Below are 22,234 nucleotides of genomic sequence, written 5' to 3'. Positions count from 1 at the left end.
TCTTCGCTCTGGGTGAGTTCTGAACCATTTTAATTAACCGTGGCTCTTCTCGTGTCGGCACCAGCATCAGCAGCCTTGGTGGTGAAATGAGTAACCATCTTACCTGATCAGAACAATGCTTTTTGTTTTCAGAAACACACGTCTTCCCAGTTCCCAAACCTTCCAAGACTTAGCATCTTCCATCAGAAGACCTGGGTTCTATCTCAAGTCTTGGGAATGTTTTCTTAGGAAATTGTCAACTCTCTCAGCACCTCTGGCTTAAAAGACTCTCGTGAATCCTGACCTGGGAGGGGCATCACTGCTGGTTGCAGGCTCTGCTGGCTTCCTCCGTGTAACTCTAGAGTTCCGACTCGCCTTGTCAACCGGCTTTTCCCCTGGTCTCAGAACTTGGCTCCTTCGCTTCACTGTTGATTTTTTCATGAAGGTGTGAGGCGCATTGTGGCAGAAAGAACTGCCTGTGTAGTGACTGAGAAAATTCGGGCTTCTCTTACTGAACTTAGTGATCCTGGGCAAGTCTTGAAACCACTCTGAGCCTTACTTTCTTCTGCTCCAAAATGGGACCTACTGCTCCAGAGGTTTAGGTGGAGGGAATATGGCTGCAGAAGTACTGGAGCCTTGTGACCTCTAGTGTCAGTATATTATGATAACTACACTGTACACTGTCCCCACCAGGCCTTTTCCCAGTCAGCCTAAGGAGCTGGTAAGAATAATCATTGGTGCTTTGCTTTCCTTACAACTAACCACGCCTCCCCCTTTCTTCCTACCTGCTCTCCCTTCACCCAGGCACATGTCACCGACGCTTGGAAGAGAAAAGTCAGAGGGTGTGGAGAGAGAGAGGCAGGATGTTCTGGAGAATGAAATGAATATTTATTAGGCATCTACTATGTTTAGACAGTGCCGGGCATTTTAGATATATCAGAATGCTAAACAGCCCTGCACACAGGTGTTATTCCTTCAGTTTGATGGATAGAAAACTGAAGCTCAGAGGGCTTGGACATCTTGTCCATGGTCTCCCAGATAGTTTGTACCAGACTCCGGTCGACTTAACTGCACTGCCAGTGCTGATTTTACTGACTGGTTTCGTCTCCTGCAAGGGCTGTAGGCACAGTCCTAAGAGTCTGAACCTCTTTCTGACATTTATCACTTCCTGTTCTGAACTTCATTCTTTCTCTCCCTCTGCCTCTTTCTCTGTCTCTCTGTCTCTGATATTTGGGGTAAGGGTAGGATCTTCTAAACATCATTGAATGGGCAGTGGAGGGAGTACTGGGCATGAGGTTCCTGCTGACTGGAAAGATTTTAAAACTTTTCGGTGCCGCTAAGACACTGCTCACCTCTGATTTGTAAGAGTTGTAATTCCATAGAATATCCGTGCTGCTACCTGCACTGCCAATTTATTTCATTATCTGTAATGAGCAGTAATGACATTTCTTAATTGCACTCCATAAAAATCTCAGTTATCACTTTAGAATTATATCAGATTTGGTGAAGAGATGTCTCCTACAACTGAGAAAAAAATTCCCTCTTCAAATGAATCTTGTATTATTTTTTCAAAGATGGCTTATACCCTGTGAATTGTTTGTGCTGGTTTCCTTTGAAAGAACCAGGTGGAATAGGCTACATTTGCTGGGGCTGAAGTAAGAGAGAGAAGAGACTGCCTGAAGAAACGTTCTCTGGGACCATAAGGCAACAGAGTATTGTGAGGCATTTTCCTCTCCACTCAAAAATGAAGACTAGATCAGAGTCCCTTTCAGAGGTAACATGAGAGGTGGGTCCGTTAAACTGCCCTGAAACTGCTCCCCAGCTACAGAGTTCCTCCCTGAGATGTGGCCCTTCCTCTTGCTCATCATTATCCTTCCATCATCTGATGCAGGACCGGCCATCAGTGGACACTTCTGCTCATCTTTGAAGCTCTGTGATATCACACAGTTGAGTACTCTTCTGTTTTCGAGTTGAACACTAAACCCATCTGTCTCCCTGTCTTCTCTGCTGTAATTCCAAATTCCCTGTGGTGGCCGCTGTTTTGTGTTTTACGGTTTGCAAAGCCCTGTTCCACCTCCCACTGTATGAGTTTCCTCTTGTTACCACACCCTTAGCGGCTTAAGACAACACAAACTATCTCACAGTTGTGGGGGTCAGAAGTCCAAAATGACTTTCACTGGGCTAAAATGAGGGTGTCGGCAGTTCCTTCTGGATGCTCTAGGGGAGACTCTGTTTCTTTGGATTCTGCCTGTACCCTTTGGCTCCTGGCCCCTTCCTCCTCCTTCATAGCCAGGAGCATCTTCAAAGCCCTCCCTGACTCTGACCCTCCTGCCTCCATCTTATAAGGACCCTTGTGATTACGTTGAGTCCACCTGGCTGATCCAAGAAAATTCCCCCACCTCAAGACCCTTGACTTAATCACATCTATAGATTTTTTTTTTTGTCCCGTCGAATAGCATATTCACAATTTCCAGGGATGAGAACATGGTCATGTCTGGGAGCCACTCTTCTACCTACTACATCGGCATCCTGAATAGCAAGTGGTGCATGTAGGAGTTTAATAAATAAGTGAATGAATGAATGGATTTCTAATGTAGTCAGTCCTCACAACAGCACTGTGAGGTAAATGCAGTGTCTAGAGTCAGACAGCGATGGGTTTGATTCTGGCTTTGTCACATAATACCTGAAGGACCTTGGGCAAGCTACATTGTGAGCTACAGTTTCCCCCAGTTAAAAACAGGAACTAAGATGTATTGCAGGCTGACGCAAATGAGACAGAGAAATGAAACGATAAGATGCGATACTTGAAGTATTCTAGCACGTTAATTTCCTTTTCTTCTCCTGGCCACTGAAATGATCAGGAACTTAAAGGCTTGAGGTAGACATGCGTGCTACCCGTATCTGGTTCTCTTCTTCCTGGACACCCAGGAGAACTGTACTTCCCAGCCTCCTTAGAGTTAGCTAGGACCATGTGACTGGTTTTAGCCAATGACATTTGTGGGGGAGAATATTCCCACTGCATTGTCCCTCTGTGTGCAGTTCTAGCGCGCTTCAGTCAACATTCATTCTTTTGTGTGCTATCTCAGCAGTCCCGGTTAAGAAAGACCCCTTTTGTGTTTTTCCTTTGGATTTCTGTGAATTCATGGAGGCAAACAAGAATGTAGGTTTGTGGGCAGAGCAGAGAGAAAGAGAAGCCTGGGTTTGTATGGCTGGCATAAATAAATACTGCGTGGTGATATCTCACGGATTGCTTCATTGGTAGGAGGTGGCATTCTTTCCCGCAGACATGCTCTGTCTGTACCGTGGATTCTAAGTAGGGAAGCACTGCCCTGTTCGTCCCCCAAGTTTGAACTATTGCACTGACAATCTGATGGCAGAGACATAGCTATATATCTGTAAAGAAGGTAGTTTCCCAAACTGTGTTCCACAGAACACTTGTGCCTCGGGAAAGTTTAAGTGAACTACAAAGCTAAAGGGTTTGCATAGTAAGCTAAGTAGGACAGGACAGTGCAATACAACCTGTCAACAAGAAGTCCTACGTGAAAGAAACCTGCTGAACTTTCTTTAACCTTCTTAAACGTATGTTAGCTCAAATTTACAAGGTGCGCTTCCTGCATGTCCTCTTCCCACCTCGCAACAAAAGAATAAGAATCCGAAGATCACCCTGCGCTAAATGCCCAGGTATGGGTGGATGAATGAAAACCCAAGGCAAAATAATACTGGGTGACTCCCTTAGAGGAAAAATGGGCACCCAAAAAACGGCCCAGTAAAGATCCTTTTTTTTCTTTTTTTTTTTCATATTAGATCAGAAGTTTTCTTATCAAAATAGCAGGTTAAAGTCCACACATTGCTTAGGTGTGGAATTTGGGTTTTCTCCTTAACATTCTGAAATTAAATATATTACTACTAAGCCTGCCATGTGCCAACATTCACTAAGACAGATATATTTCTGTAAGCTATGTAATTTTCATATCCCCTCATGGGTTTGCAAGGAATTACTACATATCCCAATTTTATGGTTTCCAACTAGGATTCCACTGTACAACATTCTGCACTGACATGTATATGGGTTTTTTACCTCTATAATATCACTTCACGAAAAGTACTATTCTGTACAAAAATGAAATTGGGGTAGATCTCATATAACCAGTGAATTTTGTATACCAGCAAATATGTATTTGACCCCAGAACCCTCACTCCCTTCCCTGATCTTCCTTTTAAGATCTCGCAGGCCTTAGTCTTTCATGGAAAACCTGCTCGAAAATCTGATGTAAAAATGAATTCTAAGTAGGCTGCTGCTGTTTGTTTCCCAGTGGTAAAACATGTGATCTTGGCCAGGTTGTTTTCTCTCTCTGGCTCTCAGTTTCCTTATCTCTGTAGGCAGATAGGTAGGTAGGCAGGCAGATAGGTAGGTAGGTAGGTAGGTAGGTAGGTAGGTAGGTAGGTAGGTAAAAGAAGCTATTAAACTTTCACTTCCAGTATTCTGTCACTCTCTGTGTGCTGATGTCGTTCTGTATGAACTAAGCTGCTTAATGCCCACTCACCCCCTTCAACAGAAGAATGTTCTGCTTAGGCAATAATTCTGATCTGGGAAGCAGTGTAATGAAAAGATTAAGCTCTTGGTCTCTGGAGTAGAATGACTTCGGTTTGAATTGCAATTCTACCACCAATTGCCTATGTGCTTCTGAGCAAGTGACCTTTTTTTTTTTAAGCCTCATCTACAAAATGGAGGTAATACTTAATCCACCTCTAGAATTGTGAGATTTAAATGAGATAAAATTTAAAAATATGTAGTACAGAACTTGGCACATCATAAGCACTCAAAAAATGAGGCTGAATATTATGTCTTAACTTGGGTCAGGGTCAAGTCAGAGAGTGTCAGAGACCAGCCCACTTTTCTTCACCTGCTCATTCTAGAAGGACAAACACACCGGGTAGGAGAGAGAACATCTATTTTCATGTTCCCTCGGACAACTCTGCATTGTCAGGATAGGCCAAGAGGAGATGTGTGTCTCCTGTGAGCAAGAACGAAGGGTTTTCTTAGCAGTCAAGGCTTTCAGTGCCCTGGGATTAACACTGTCCAAGCACCAAAGGGTGATCTCTGCCTTGCATAGGGTTTTATTGGGTGTCAGGGAATTCACTATGCGATGACAGTGAGGCAAGAAGAGTCCTGGGACGCATCTAGAACACTGGCTGAGGATTAGGGGTGTGCTGTTGAGTAAGATTCACTGAGATGTCATCTATATGACACCCCCCTCCCCAAGTAGGAACCTATCTCACCTGCTGTGACAGTCATTCAAAGGATAATGTCATCCTGAAACCAATACTACACTCTATGTTAACTAACTTGAATTTGAATAAAAACAAACAAAGAACAGTGTCAGACAAACCACTGCTGCTGCTCCTTAGGGTGATGAGAGACAGGGCTGATGGGTGGGGTAGGCAGCAAACAGCCGAGCAGTTCACCCCAAAGAACACCAGTGGTGGTAACAGTGAAGAAAACCCAATGACAGCCACTGGGGCCATGCTTGGCTAAGAAACAGAATATGGGCTGGGGTGGAATTGGATGGTTCCTTTCATGAATGATAAGGAATATGGCCCCAGGGTAGGTGCTGGTGATTCATTCCAGAAAGAATAAGGAATATGAGCTGGGGGTTTTGGTGGGGGAAGTGTTGGTGGCTTGTTCCATGAAGGATAAGACATGTGGGTTGGGGAAGGGGCTATATTAGTGGTTCATTCCAAAAAAGAGGAGTGGGGGCCATGGGTGTGGTTTGGAAATTCATTTGGAAATATGGTGCTGTTTCTGAAAAGGCATGCAGGAAGCAGAGTGTATTATGCTAGATAGGATCGTGGCCTGGGGGACATTCTGGAATCATTCTGCTGGCTTCAAATCCCAGTTCTGTCATTTGCGAGCTGGGTCTCCTCAGATAATTTGCTTAACCTCTAAGGGTTTCCTCAACTGTAAAATAGAGGTAATTATAGCACCTCCCTCATGTCACTTTATGAATATGAAACATTAGTAAGGGTGATGGTGGCCTTTGCTTCATTCTGTGAGGGTCTTCATTCCACCAAAGAATTCCCATCTGATTCCCTGTCTCCCTCTCCATCCTGGAAATGTCACTGGTTTGAGATATGTTGACTACCTGGGAAAATGGGGCTGTTTTCTTCCATATGAAATTTACTTCTACATTTTAAATGTTCTCTGGAACATATCCATGATTTGCTAGAGCTGAGAATTGCCACTAAGGCTTTATTTATGAAGTATTAAACACTAAAAGAAATTCAGCATGTCTTGAAACTCCTTAGGGAATAATACAATATATGTTCTTGAAAACATGCGCAGAAAGCTTGTATAATTCCTGTTCCCGCCAATGTAGAAAAGTATTGCTGGTCTTTCCCTCACTAGTGATCCCTGCCTGGAAGAGAGTGCCCCACTGTTCAGGAGGCACAGAGCCAAGTGCTAATTATTGAAGGAGAGAGAGGGGGGTTCTGGAGACAAAGAAAGGTGTCATATTCCATCCATCTAGAGAATTCAGAGCTCAAATAAAGGGCATTCAAAGTACATCAATACCATGTAGCATAAAAATAACAGCTTCCTGGTGCAGCAACCTGGAAAGTTTCAAACGCTCTTTTAAAAAAATTCCGTATAAGACATTTTGTGCAATTGTTTTTATAACTGATTTTGGTAAGTAATATGAAACAAGTCATTTCAGAGGGGATTGCTTTCAAATCTTATTCCCTTGATCGTAACTACTTCTTTAAATGTCACTGTGGTAGAGAGAATGAGGTACAGATGTGTTAGGGGCAAAAGGTAGGATGTACCACCCAAAAAAAGAAGGTTCCATGACACCAATTAATGGGACATTTGGCTATGACTTTTGTCTCATATGTAATGTAATGTTAGAAAAAGTCTCAACACTTGATGAAGTTTTAAAAGCTGTGAGAGACAGCCTCCCTCCATCCCCAAGTCCTCCCCCACCCGTGGTAGAATAATAGTGAGAGCCAAATCATCACAGTTAACAATAGTAGAATTAGTGAACAGATTTTACAAGTGCTGGGCACTGAGCTAAGTAATTACATAATTTTTCTCATTTAGAGTTATTGACATACGCCTTTGTTAGAAAGGAATCTGGTGACCAGAGAGATGATGGCTTCCCAGGTACCTTACGGGTAGCAAATGGTCCACAGCCAGGTCTTGATGTCCTCACAAAGGCTTGACAAAGCGAAGCCAGCCCTGGGGTCTTTGATGGGATTCATATACATTAAAACAGCCTTGTCAATAAGTCCTACTGTGAAAATGTTCCACTTGAGCCCAGTAGACACCAAAGAGAAGAACTGCTTTATTATTCTGATATTGCAAAGAGGAGCCATCTCATTGGAAAGACTAGGATAGAACCAAGGGTCAAATGATGCTTAGTTCCATGAAAACAGAGAATTAGAACCTTTGATCAGGAATGCTAATTACCACACTTTGAATTTCAAAAACCCAACAGCTAAGGCAATTTTGTTTTCTGAACTGCCAATCAGGGCAGATGGCCAGAGGTGAATCAATGGGGTGTATCTAGGGTGATAGGAAGACAGCACTTGTTTGACCTTCATCAGGTTATTTAACCATGCCAAGCCTCAGTTGCTCCATCTGTAAAATAGGGACAATAGCAGTACTCCCTTTATGCAAAGCCCTCCTAACTGCGTGGTGGGTACTAAGTTCTCAGTAACTAGCTAATGATTGTTACATTGTATTGCATATTCCTAGCTGGACAGGTAGAATATGTAAATGTGTAACTTCCTCCTCCCAGAAGAAGTGATTGGTTGATGGATAACTTAAGGGGCAGTCATGATGGAGAGACCTAAGGAGCCAGAGTCCCTTCCAGGTCACAGGTTGGGGGAGAAGTGCCCCCACAAAAGGAGATTGAGAGAGGAATGACACAGAGCTGCCTCTATGAGCTGAAAACGAAGGCTCAGTCAGAGCTGTAGGTCGGGAAGCTGCACCGTCGGAAAAGCCACTGGGCATGGGAGTGATGCTGGGGAGGATTGTGAGCCAATTTTATTTTGTATTCTGAGTTACTTTAAAAAAAAAAAAATCTGCACACACTTAATCAACTACCACATTCTTGAGTGTTCTTTTTTTCCCCCATTATTCTTTAATGATGGATAATTGGCAGGAAAGGATCAAATGAATATGAACCACTGATCATCAAAGGACCAAATAAAGCATCTAGTCAAGTTCATGGTCAAGGACTTTCAAAGCAAGAAGAGTTGGGTGGGGGGGGGATTAAAGAAAGATGATGCTTCTGGATTTTTATGTTGTTTTAAAGATTTCTCAAAGGGCACCGTCTTGTGATCCAGCAATGACTCCCCACATCCACGATCTATAATATTCTCAATTTCCTCGAGTCTCTCCTCTAGACTTTATATCATTCACAGTGCTGGGGGAAAGCAAAATTGATTTTAGGAAGGGAAACCATGAAAAATGCTTTGGGTTAGTCTCCTCTCCTACTGAGTTCATTTTATTAAGTGAAGCAGAGAAAACACCAGAACCTGGGAAGTTGGAAGTGTCCCTTTTTCATCCATTAGCTGCGGGAATCAGGAAAGCAGCATTTATCGAATGAATGCCTTTCATATATGAACACCTTTCATTTACCTCAGCACCTCTTCACATTTAAGGGGTATGAGCTCAACTTTACAAACAGGGTGAAGCTCAAGCAACTTAAACTCAAATGGTAAAGCTGGCCTCAAAGTCACACCTGTCAGATTCAGATGACTCTAAGGGGCAGAAAGTGCCGTAGCCAGGATCAGGGTAGGATGAGATTTAAGGAGGCGTCACTCACAAGGTTGTACGTGAATCTGAGAGTGAGCACTTCCTTGCATTTTGCACTGAGTGCCTCCTCTGTCCCACCCTAGTCTATCCGTGCTACTGTCAGGAGTGGTTGGTGGTATGGGGCAAATGAGCTACTAACTTCAGGGACCTCCTATGAACTGGACACTCTGCCAGGAGCTTTAGGTAAAGAACTGCCATCTTCTGAAATGCCTTGAGAGAGGGTATATTTATCTTCCACGTGGCCATGATTGGGTAGAAACAATTTTATAAACCAGAATTTCTCTTCTTGAAAGGGCCATATACTTGGCAAGAAATTCTTTAATAAAACGAAAAGGGACAGAGAATGAGCTGGCATTTTCCCTGCCCTAGGGCTCAGGTAGTTGCTAATAGCAAGTCTTAGAAAGGAAGAAGTTACTCTGCTAGACAGAGGGAAAAGAATTTGAAGGTCTCAGGAGACAGGGTTGAGGGAAGATGGAAAGAAGGGGGAGTGAACGGCAGTTGAAAGAAGGCTGAGGACTCCCGCACCTTGATGTGACCCCTACCTCCACCCTCATATGCTCCTGAGTCTCAAGGAAATTTTACTAAAGCTCAGACATGCATGGTGGTGGTGGAGGGGATGGGGGGTGTGTTAAGCAGTGATGGTGCTGAATTGATGCCAGGGTGGCTCCAGGTGAAACAGAGACCCTGTGGCAACACTCATGGGAAGACCACCAGATCGTAATAGAGAAAATATTGGAGAGTACCAGACTTTTGCAGACCATGGGATTGGCTGGGCATCTGAGTCAATCCTGCTTTTTAAGGGGAAAGGAGATCCCCAGAGGACGTCTGTATATTATGTGCAATGGAGAAAATGAGGCTCAGAGAGTTTGAGTCTACTGCTCAATGTCCGACAACTGGAAAGAGAGACTGGGGATCCAACGTCTGGTGTGTCTAGGTTCAGAGTTGCACGAACCTCGTCCTCATGAATGCTGGGGGGAGGGAAGGTGGGAAGGCAGGTCCCAAACTATGAGGGAGACATTCAGGCTTGTGGAGAGAGGGCCAGCTTGACAAATGCCTCCCATACACACCAGCTTGGCACTGCAAAGCTCTGAAGAGCTGTGCTGGTGTGGTTTTCACAGCAGCCATGTCTTTCACTGAGGGCACTTTGTTTTCAGTAGGGGCATCTACCAACTCACGTAGAAAATTTGAGCAAGAAGGGGTATCGGGGGATGTCCTCACCCATCCCCCTCATTTTATGGCTTGGGAAACCAAGGCCCAGAGGAGAAAGTCCAGTGACCAGAGAGAAGCCAAAGGAGAACAGAAAAAGCTTTACAACTGAGGAGGTCTACTTGATTTTGTTAAAATCCATCCTTCCAGGGACAAGGATTTGAAGACCTGATTCTGGGGCCCTCAGTTGGCTCCTTTTAATGCATGCTGTTGGCCCCTACCCAGTCCCCAGCTTCTTACTGCTGGTTGAAAAACTCACAGCTGTCCCTTTCAACAGAACTACCCTCCAGAAGCTGAACTGTGTGTGTCCTGAGGGGAGGAGGAATCTGCAGGTTATGAGGTCTGCTGCTGGGGGAGGGCATCATGAGTTGGGGAAATTTCCAAAGCCCGCCCTGTGGCAAGACAGCTCTGGCTTTGAGAGGCCACCAAGCCTCGTGCCCTGGTTCTCAAGATTTAGTGCAGGTACACATCCATCAGGATTCTGAATTAAAAGGTCTGGGTTGGGGCCCTGGAATCTACATGACGGAGCTCCCAGGGAGTCCAGCTCAGTTGGTTCACAGACCGCTCTTTGAGGGGCTCTGCTACAGAGCAGATTGCATGGCTTGGAAAGCCCCACAAAGCTAGGTTGAAATCCTGGCTCTCCCTGATAGTAGCTGCCTGGCTGTAGGGAAGGAGCTTTGTCCTTTGTGCTTAAGCAGCAGCTGCTGCTGCTTTTTTTTTTTTTTTAACTAATTGGAATTCCAGAACTTATTAAAAGAATTTATACTGGGGCGCCTGGGTGGCTCAGTCGGTTAAGTGTCTGCCTTTGGCTCGGGACATGATCCCAGGGTCCTGGGATTGAGCCCCGTGTTGGGCTCTCTGCTCTGCAGGGGAGCCTGCTTCTCCCTCTCCCCCTGCTTCTCCCCCTGCTTGTGCTCTCTCACACTCCCTATCTCTCACTCAGTCGGTCTCTCAAATAAATAAAAATCTTAAAAAAGAAAAAGAATTTATACACCATAAAGATAAAAGGGTGCTGATTGTCCTTAAGCTTCTTCATCCATCGAGTGGAAAGGGTTTTCGGGTATGAAAGTTTAATAAGAATTTCTAGGTGCTTCTGTTAGTTGGGCATCTGCCTTCAGCTCTGGTCATGATCTCAGGGTCCTGGGATTGAGTCCCATGTCAGGCTCCCTGCTCAGTGGGGAGTCTGCTTCTCTCTCTCCCTCTGCCTCCCCCTGTCTCCCGTTTATGCTCTCTGCTCTCTCTCAAATAAATACTAAAATCTTAAATTTTTTTCTAAAAAGTGCCTAACACCGTGGCTGGCACATAGTAGGAGCTTTATAAATGTTAGCACCCGTCTCCCTCTCTGCCTCTATTGGAGCGGCTGCTTTCTTTTCCCCTTCTCCTTCCTATAAGCTCCCACGTCTGCGGTCACTGCCAAACCGCCTCTCCCCACATCACTGTCCCAGCTGTGACAAGCCACCAGCAGCTGCCTGTCTTTTCTTCATAAGGAATTAATCTCTGTTTGCTCTGAGGCCAAGGTAGGGAAAGAACATTCCCTTGCAGCCATTAATAGGTGGTGCATTTCTCACAATGGTGGAGGCTCCCTTTTTCTGTTCAGCTGAAACCTGTCTAGCTCGGCTGCCTTGATGGAACAGGCCCTGGTAATTACTGTGCTTCTGTGGCTCTGAGACGCTCTCCCAGACACTGTGCCTTTTAATTCCAAGACCTGATAAGAGCTGCATGCATTTTATGCACGTATGTGTGTGCAGACACACAGACACACACACACAGATGCACACACACAGTTACTCTCCGTTTACCGAATACAGTATTCCACAAGCGCGAGTTTTCAAGATTGTAATGACTTGTCTCAGTAGGTGCTAATCTGAAAAGAAGTTTTTCTAAAGTGTGCACAATTCCCTGATTGTTAGTTACTGAAGAGACACTGAAATGACTTAGAAAAATACATATGCCCGAAAGTCTCAAATTAGGACAAAGAGACATAAAATTAGGGGTAAGATGAGCAGGTACAATACCTACAAAAGGCCCTACAGGTTTACTGGAGAGCCCACCTCTGGCTCCCACAGCCAGTCCACAGAGGGAAATGTAATTCACGATCGGATTTGCGGTCTCCAGCAGATCAGAGCCAACCAGTGTCTCAAGAGAAACACCATTCTCTGTCCCACTGGATGTTTCTCACGGGTCCTCATCGAAGGGGAACCTCTGACATGGAGAAAGTTCTCCAAACACCCCCATGAGATACACAGTGAGTTTCTTCTATTGCAGCATCTCTCAGGGCACGAGAGGAAAGTATCAGCACACCGCTCAGTAACAGCAGTTCCATGAGGAGAAAGAGCAATAAGGTCTTGATTTACAGTGTTCTTGGGCTCTCACTTGCTTCAACTAGGAAAGCATCAGAAGCCTGTCAGCACTTGCTTCCCAGGTCCCAAGACAGTCATATCACCTTTCAGTAATAGCCCTTCCCTCTAAGATGAGATTTGGCCTCTGACTCCTTCCCAACACAGATTTCCAGGTAACCACTGGCAACCCACTGAAATTGGTACATGAGATAAAGCTTATTTGCCACTGCTACTCATTTAGAAGAATGGATATTTGTGTTAACTTCTAATGGATTCATTATATTGTGTGTGTGTCTACACTATCCACACACACACACACACTGTGTGCATTTATAGAATACATATTTGTATACAGAGGCATAGTACATAGACACATGTATATGTAGATAGCCTTCTGATCATCAGGTAACATCTTGAACCGTAACTCAGTGAGGGTTTTCAAGTGCTAATGAGCAGGCAGAGTTATTTTGCTCCTGCTATAAATGGCAGCTGTGTTTTGGTGAGACCTGTGGACAGCGTCGTGGAGGTCTCCTCTGCTTTTTCCTCCTCCGTTGCTGGGCTACTGGCTGTCACACTCCTGGCCACTCTTGTGAGTGGACCTGCCTCTGTTTCCTCTACCTTTTGAAACTTCATATTCCACACCAGACCAGATGAGAAGCAGCCAAGATCTGCAGTGGTTAGAATTGTGTGAAAAGTAAAAGTCCCCAGGTGCTGAACTGGTCTGTGAGGTTCCAGCAGTGATGACTTTGCCCTCCCTTCTGGAATTGTGACGTGTCTGGATACAGTTTGCGTTTTAGGTAAATGAGATATGTTGAACCTGTCCTAATAGGTCCAGGTATTTCTTGCTTTCTAAAGTCCTGCTCTGTGAATCCAAGAGCAAGGAGATTTAGACAGTAAGGGGTATTTTCTAATTTCTTGCCCTTTCTCTGTTGTCTTGTCTATATTTTATATACAGATTCACTTTCACTCATGCTCCACGAGATCCCCATTTGAAGAAATGGGATCTGAGAAGACAGCTCAAATTCACCCAACAATGCTTGCATAGTCCTGCATCCTCCCCACCCTGTCCCAGTCCTGTGGAGCAGGGGAGGGGGGTGTTCTTCCGTTCCATGTATTTCCACCTCTAATTAATTTTAAATAGGCTGCCTGGCAGTGCTGTTGCTGAACACTTCACATTCCAACTCCCAACTCTATTTCTGTTAATTGGAGAATGTTTTATTTCAACTAATCAGCCCAGCATCCTTTCCAATCAAAACAGCATTCTGGTCTAGGTACAACACCCATCACCAAAGGGCCCAATCAGATTTGCTTGTCGGGAAGCATGAGGGGCTTTCTATTTTTCCCCTGGACACCCAGACTGTGGGCAAAACACACACATACATACCTAGAAACTCTCAAGGGACTTGTATGCTTTCATTAGTGGCTGGCTGGTTTCAACCCTTCCCCTTCCCCAGTGGCACAGTCTTTACTGTGAAAGGTGATACTGATGCCACAGCATTGTTTATCAAACCAAGGCTCTTGTGAATAAATAAGAAGCTAGATAGGAAGGAATGATGGATAATGCCTGCTTCCTGACCAATTTAATTTTAACTAATAGCTGTGCTAAACTCATGAGAGAAAGAGAGAGCTTATTTCACTGAACAAACATTTACTGGGAGCCTATCCTGGGCCAGGCATTGTGTTACACATTCTGAACCCTGAGATGAAGAAAGGAAGTTTCCTGCACCCAAGGAGCTCAGAGTTGGATGAGAAGAGAGGCAAAGTAAGAATTATATAGAGTGTAGTAAGATATAGGGCAGAGGAAACCCATGGGTCTTAGGAGCATGGTAGTGAGAGTGCTTGGCTCTACATGGGGTGCAAAGAAGGCTCTCTGGAGGAGATGTTTGGTTTGAATATGAAAGAATTCATGGTAGGACAGGATTATTTATTCTTGTGACCTTCTTCCCTACCTCTCCTTATCCATGGTGTGTATGTTGGAGGGGGATTGCCTCTGGCTGAAGAGTAGAAAGAAATCATTTATTTAAAAAGTAATATACTGAAGTTATACTATGGGAGGGGGTGTCAGTGTCACCAAGAGAAACATGTGTTTGGCTTGTAGATGCCCCTTTTGCAGACTGTAAAAGGCAGTATGCCTCTCTGGCGACACAGAAGGATGGAGATTGGAGTGATACCCAGGTGTGCTACTCCAGTATGAAGCCAGGGCCCCGTGGGGTGTCAGGGGAGAGGAAGGACCCAGGAGACAGTGGGGAGGACAGAGGACAAGGAACCCTGGAAGCTCATACAAAGAAGACTATTTATGGGCTAAAAATTTAAGAAACCTTGTTCACTGTCCCATGGGATACATACTCATGATCAGCTTTGGAGGGCTGACTTATTTCCTTTCCATTTTAAACCCATTTTTTCAGGGACGGAGCTAGATATTGAGAAACAATCGAAAGAGGAGATTTTTCCATCCTCCCTACAGCTCAGATGCATGAAGTGTACCATGAGTAGCACCTATACTCCCAGCAGACATTTGCTGGCCACAAGGAGAACAGGGTCAATGGGACAGGAGGCAAGGAGACAAATGGCCAGAGAAGTAGTCTAACAGAGAAGACAGTGGGTGGACTTACAGCAGTGGCTGAGGGAGAAAAGACTAGATTCAAGAGAAATGTAGATGAAAGAATGGACAAAACATGTGTGAGTATGTGTCTGTGGAGGAGAGAGTTCTACCATGGCCGCCTGTGTGGATGGTAGTACCGTTAATTGGAATATAATGAGAACAACATTTCCAAGCGTCTCCATCAGTAACTAGCTTACTGGGCTCACTGTATCCTCATTTCCTGGCCTCTAAGACAACACAGAATAAACAGCTTGCTGGGCCAGCTGGTGTAGGGTCAGTGAGAGAACCTTCCAGTTTCCTTAGCCAATTAGCAAATTTCTTAATGCCTTTGCTTTGCATCCCCACAGCTCCCCAGTCACACACTTACTAGACCATGAAATTCTTCAAAATGTGACTTTTTGATAGAAGAGATTCAGGTTTATGTCTCTTCTCCTCATTTACCTACCTAGGTGGGTATCCTATAATTTAATGTTTCCTAGATGGTGGGAAGGGGCTGCTTACATCTGGAGGGTCTTTCAGATCCAGAAATTCAGTGTCTGACTTCAAGTGATTTCCATTCCTGGGGCTCCCCCAAGTATGAAGATGGGGAAGTCTTCAAATTCGGAATCTTTCCAACCTGTATCTCCACTCAAAGGCAAAACAAATAATACACTTTCCTCATTACTTTTTAACCTACTTCAGTAGTAATCTCTCCTACATCCCAAGAAATTTACTGGAACCAAAAGATCAAGGCACTATAGTGGAGGGACCCTTAGATTAGACAGAAGGAACCAAATCTCTGTTCCACCCTATACCAGTCTTGTTGAGTTTCAGTTTTCTCTTGGTAGCCATGTAAACTGCCTATTAATGGAAGCTACAAATACTCTAAAACATGAAGAAATTGTGGTTAGTTCTCTGAGCTGGATTGAAAAGTGCCTTCCTAAATGCAGTGATTTCAAGCTGAACAGGGATCTTTGGTACTACATTTGGATGAATTTACTTATCTCTGTTAATTTGCAGTGGGACTTGAGTCCCTTTAGCAGTTTTTATTACCCAATATTAAAGGAGATACAGTTACAGGAACTACTTTAATAAAAGATGATGGCACTGAAATGACAAAGCATAGACATGCTTTTCCACGTAATAGGTATATCTTAGAACTAAAGATGCCTTAACCTTCTCTTTTCTATCTCTTCTTACTTTTTCCCCCTCTGATTCCACCTTCCATCTCTCTTAGTAATGCTTACAGGGAAGATGAGCCTAGACTTCCTCTAATCTCTACCTTTATTTTTCTTTCATCATCCCTCCAGATTGGCCCCCCATTAATGAAGTGAGGCTTCCAAGGTGATTCTGAGAATCTAGGTTATATTTCAGAGGCTTTGTTAGGCTAAGGAGACAAATTACTCAAGACTATCTCTTGATATTCTTCAAGTGCTGGTGGATGAATTATAACCTTTGATTCACTGAAGTAATACACAGGGATGACTTTTTTTTTTTTTTTTTTAATCAAAGCAATGTGTGTTAGAGCTCCTGGCTGGCCCAGCTGTTACCGTGAGAATGACTAACATCACCATGAGAGCAATCACCACTAATCTGAGGATGCTCTTTGCACAGGATGCTGACAACAAAGTGGAGAAATGACAGAGGTCACTTTGAAGATGTGCCTGCCTTTCAAAGAAAGGACAGAATTCAATATGTCATAAGAAGGATCCCCTTAGGAGGAGGTTAAAAAAAAGAAACTCTGCTATAGATTCTTTTAAAAACCTTTCTTTCTTTGATATTGCTGTATGTGATCAAAATCACAAAATACCAATTTAGAAACCACCCTCATATTTATATATTTTTTCATCCTCAAAACAACCTTAGGGGAACACAGTAATATTCCCATTTTCCAGACCAGGAGGAGACACGGACCTTCTGAGTTTCATAGTCATGTAGCTACTAAGTGCTACAGGAGGGACTTGAATTTTGATCTTCTGAACCCAGGCCCCTGACTCCTTCCTCTGTACCATGCTGTAGGGATCCTGTCATAGGGGAAGTGGCTGGGGAGGCAGCATTTCCAAGGACACTTCTTGGCTCAACAACATGCTCAAGTGAATCCCTACTGTTGAGTTCACCAAACCCAGAATTAACGGGTGTAGGAGACCCTCATCCTCACTGATCTCAGAGTGCCACTCACCCATTTCTTTGCCCAAAGACTTTCTCTTGCTGATGTTGCCTGCACAGCAGGCCAGAAGTGTAAAAAATTAATGTTCTCCATCCTCAGAGCAGCTTTCAATTAACGACTGTCAGAAGTTGATGCTTAAGTATTCAGGTTTCCTCATCCATCAGGTGGGATTACTCAGAGATGGGAGTTCTGTGGTGCCTCATAGTTCCCCCGTGGGCTTAACCTCCATTACCCACAAGGGTAGCAGGCTTGCTAATGCACCTTGCAGTGATTGCCTTTCTTTTCCTGTCTCGCTTTCCCACCTCCCCCACTTGGATCCCTGTCTCGGAGTCTCCTTCTGGCTTCTAAGGCCCCGCTCTGGTTCCCATCTCATGTTTCCCACCCCACTTGCCATTAGTTCTTCATTCATGCATGCATCCCCATAGGCTCAGTCTTGGGGTGTAACCGGTGCTGGAATGCCACTGATGTGTTCTCCTTCTAGGAGGAGGCCTCTAAGCCTTTGCTTACTCTGTTTTTACCCAACCTTGGCACTGTCCTATTCTGTGCTTCCTTTAAGGTTCTACCGAAGTCCATCTTCTCTGTGAGATCTTCCCTGATGATTCCCATATGGGGCCCTCCCATCTACTTAACAGGCTTTCTGCAACATCTCCCCATAGAAAACAATGTACTCCCTTGTCATATGTTTTCTTGTCCCCTAATTCTTCTTTCATCCATACCATTTGTTTCCCTCCCAAATAGACTTTAAGTTCCTATGTATTAGGATCATGTCCTATGTATTAGGATCATAGGATTAAGTTCCTATGTATTAGGATCATATTAGGATCATAAACACTTAGTATGCTGCTAAGCGTTTAACAACTGACTCTGAAAAAAAATATATATATATATATGCACATATATGGACATACATATATTTACTATAAATTCTACTCACATAGTGAATGTATAGTCCACAATTTACAGGTGATAACAAGATATTACTCTTTATTTTAAAGCCCATATAGTCAGCTCATTCTCATAGAATGCTTTTGCTGTTTTTCATGGAACTGTTCTATCAGTAGCCAGCTGATGGTCAGAATTCAATCATGACTTGACAAATTGAGTTGCATGCCCAATAGATTTGGTGTTTTTGACCCTGATATATGATTGATATCTGATCTACTGTTAAGCTATTTCTCACCCTCATCCAGATTTAACTCAATAAACTGTCCCCTCTTTCAGCTTCAGCACCAGCCGCGACACATTTTCAAGTTTAATCTGCAGTATTCACATTTTCTCCCTTACTTTCTTAAGTTTATACAATCAACAGCCACACAAAATCAAGCCCTGGTTTCCATGGTGTAAATACTCCCACTGTGGCTGATTTTTAAGCTACCCAAGTGATATCACTGCATTTATCATCGTGAAGCAATGCGGAGTAGCCACCATTATATAGTACTTTCCCTATCCAGATAAAATAAGTGTAAATAACCTTAAGAGCACAGATCATCAGTTATAAAATAGTTAAGAACTGAGGAGTTTTAAGCATATATTACCTTTTCTTAAAATATAATTTTTAAATTAGAAGTTTATATACTTTGATATTTAATATCATAGTTTCGTTGAATGACTGGCTCACAAAATTCCTATTTAACAACAGGCTTTTGTGAGCTGGTATGAGCCGGCTCCAGCACACCACTGCATCTGTTTTGTAATTCAGAGTGTCTAGCATGGTTCTAGGCTGCAGTAAAAGCTCTCTGAATACGCGCTGTGTGAATGAGCAGCTTTAGTTTTCAAAAGGGCAGATGACCAAAGAACTTGAGAAAATAAGGCCGCCTTCAGTAAATGTTGTTGCCCAACTGCCCAGGGCAGCAAGCCAGAGGATGAGAGGGCCGGTCCCTGGGCTGATAGTGGGGAACAAGGTCAAGTAATAGAAGCCGCCGAATGACCTCTTTGTTACTTCCTTACTGAAACCAAGGACCTTGGCTGATCAGCATTTGGATTCCCCTGTTCTCTCCTCAACAGGGACACGGGGCTAACCAAAGATATTGTATATCTAAGGTTGGGCTTATGTTTCTCATTGTCCGTTAATAACCTGGGATTCTGGGTTGGCCATGGGCCTTATTGGGTGGTGCAGGCTGGTGTAGACACTGGCTGGTTACTACTGCAAACCAGCTGTGCAGCCCTGTTCTGCAGGATGGGAGTCAGTGTTCGCATGTTATGGTTACGAGCAAGGCTCTGGAGTCAGACTGTTGGGCTTCAGATGCCCATTATTAGCCATGTGACCCCAGAAAGTTATTGGATCTCCCTAAGACATTGCTTCATCCTCTATAAAATGGGGATTGTGATTGCGTCTTATTCACTTGTCAGGATTCAACGTGATGCCTGGCATGCAGTCTGTGCCCAAATAATGTTAGATGCTGATGCTGATGACAGTAACGTACTAGCACCTTTGGGCAATGGCCATTTCACTGGTATTAATAAGGTTTCTTTAATGCAGACTTCTCCAAGTCTTTACGATGTCACATGCCAAGTAATACTGTAAGCCGCATTTCCCAAACCATTGGTATTCACGCTTGTGAAACATGCCCTGAGAAGTCCATTTTTAGCTCTATCTGGAAGTCTTTGAAACTTCCCTTCAGTAGAAAAGAGCAGCTGCTGTTTCTCAACTTTTCATTTTCCTTCCCTTGAAGTGGAAATGTTATTCGTGCCTGTTATTTGTGCCTGTTCGTCAGATACCAGGGCCGTCGTCAGAACTCCGGGGAATCAAGGGGAGCTTCAGGCATCCCTGTTTTCCATGTGGGAAGAATTTATATGTTTGCAAAGAATATTCAAGTCCAGCAGGCACGTAGCTAGGGTTTGCTCACACAGGAGCTAGTAGGAGTGAGCTCTGTGCCTGGTGGGATCCATCTAACAAGTGATTGTGTTGTCAATCAACCCCCCGAGCCTGGTGCCAGGATATGTGTACCAGGCAGGGAAGCTAGCTCCGACAGCCGACTGTGTGTGCCTTTTCCCGACTGTGCATTCTGGGATGACGTCATATTGATAACTTGCTATTGGTCATGGTCGCAGTATTTACATCACAGAAATTGGCAAATGCAACATATCAGGACTTTCTTCTCCAAGGCCAGTTGCTGAAACATTTAGCAGCATACCACTGTGTGTACCACCTTTTGGGAGCTTTCTGTGCTACCTCTCACAAGATAAGCCACTTTATAAGTCTCTATGTCTTCTTTCACTAAAGAAACTTGACATTCATTGTATCAGACACCTCTTATACAGCACTTTATATCTTCTGGGTCCCCTGATACTCTAGCTATTGCTGCTGGAACCATACAGGTGTTGACCAACTTTATGCAGTACCTCAGGCCCTGCTCATAACTGTGCCTCATCCCAAGGTGTCCCTGATGTGAAAGTGGGGACACGCGTGCATAGCCCAGAAGTACTGGGAAGTGAGTGCCTGTGGCAGCCCCTTTCACTAATGGGGACTGGCGGTCAGTGATCACACTTCCCTCTGGTGTCCTAGGAAGGCAGTTCTAAGAAGCATTTCTTGAGTCTCCCCAAGAATTGAGCATTCTAGCTGTATTGACTCATCCAATCTACCCACAACCAATCTGACTTGGGCAGCTAAGGAGACGAGGGCTCAAAGTGATTCGGTCACTTGTCAGAGATGGTTGCGTCTGCTCAGGAGGAGACAGAATTTGGACCCGCATCACTGGGACTCTGAATCTGTCCATGCCTCATACTGCCTCTGCCCGTCAGTCAACCCAGTCCTGCCGGCTCCCCGCTCCTCTGCCTCCTCCTGATGATGGCTCCTATGGGAACACCTTGGTCTCTTGGAAGACCACTTACCAAAGCAGTAGCTGCCTTCAATAACACATTCTTTCTTCAGTTCCTGAATCTTCTCCTTCTTCCTCACTTTTCCTTCTTCCTTATGTAAATGTTTGCACATAAGCCTGTACCCCAGGCTCTGCTTTGAGGGGATCCCAGCCTAAGACACCTTCTAACTGACTATACGGACATCTGTCACATGACCCTCCTGTTGTGATAAGCACAATGGTAAGTAGGAAGTGGCCCAGGATGGAGAACCAGATCAAGTACCATTTCCTCTGTGAAGCCCTCCCTGGCTTCCCCAGACCTGGTCATGCTGTGCTCCCAACAGAACCACACTGTCCTGGAATTGATGGGTTTACACACCAAACCTCTCTCCTTCCAGACTCCAGATGCTAAGACAGTGGGGACGTTGTTTTCCTCATAACATTCCCCATAACAGAGTAGGTATCAAAAGAGCGAATAAAGAAAGCACTTTTTAAAAAGTTTACTGTTGAGCACATCTGAGAAAAGCCTGTTCATCCCACACCATTGTCAGGTGGAAGATGGTGACAGGAATTCCTGCTGCGAGCCAAGGCCATCCCAGAATTGCCGAGATGGATGGTGAGAGGAAACTCAGACAACAGCAGCAAGGAGAAGCAAAAAAATTAAACCTGCAGCCAATATGATCCCAAACCTCCTAGATCCCACACAATGCTTGGAATGTCAATGAGAGAAGCGGTAGCCACTGCTCCTGACTATTTTTAATGACTGTTTTTTTATTTTGTTTTGTTTTGTTTTAAGGCATGCTTCTCCACACTGCCAGTCAGGATAAGCTCACAAACACTTTAGGGGAAGCACAGACATGGGGGATGAAAGCTACAGAGTGAGTCATACTTGCAAAGCATTGAGGGAAGATCCAGTAACACAACAAACCTAAATTGCATCTAATGACATAAACAGAGAATAATGATGCGGGGAAGACTGCCAACCCGGAAAACAGAGGGAAGGAAGTCAACTTGTAAATAATAGGACGGCGGAGGACAGTGGCACACAGGAGCCACGTGGAAACCAGGAGCAGGGAAGCGACGTAACAATGGATCTGAACAGGAAAGTGATCTCCATGGGGGCAGCAGGGACTCTTCCGAATTTGCTCTCAGAAGTTTCCTCCAGGGAAGATCAGAAGAAACCTCCCAGTCAAATTTTGAAACTCAAAGAGTAAAGTTGGAATCTTGTCAAAGGGAAGGAGGGCAGTGAGCATAATGTCAGGTGTCTCCTCTCAGCTCTTGCTTTTTCTTTCTTGATTCTGCCTCAGATTCTTTTTTTTTTTTTCTTAAAGATAACGAAGCCATGCC

General features: G+C 44.3%; 1 protein-coding gene across 1 annotated transcript in view; it reads right to left on the bottom strand.

Annotated features, from left to right (window-relative positions):
• Positions 1 to 22,234, bottom strand: part of VAT1L (vesicle amine transport 1 like) — a 138,555-nt gene that overhangs the window by 28,896 nt on the left and 87,425 nt on the right. The window lies entirely within an intron of this gene.

Source organism: Ursus arctos, unplaced genomic scaffold (assembly GCF_023065955.2).
Source record: "Ursus arctos isolate Adak ecotype North America unplaced genomic scaffold, UrsArc2.0 scaffold_19, whole genome shotgun sequence".
NCBI lineage: Eukaryota > Metazoa > Chordata > Mammalia > Carnivora > Ursidae > Ursus > Ursus arctos.
Note: the sequence above shows the minus strand (reverse complement) of the source record. Positions and strands in the feature narration are given on the sequence as shown.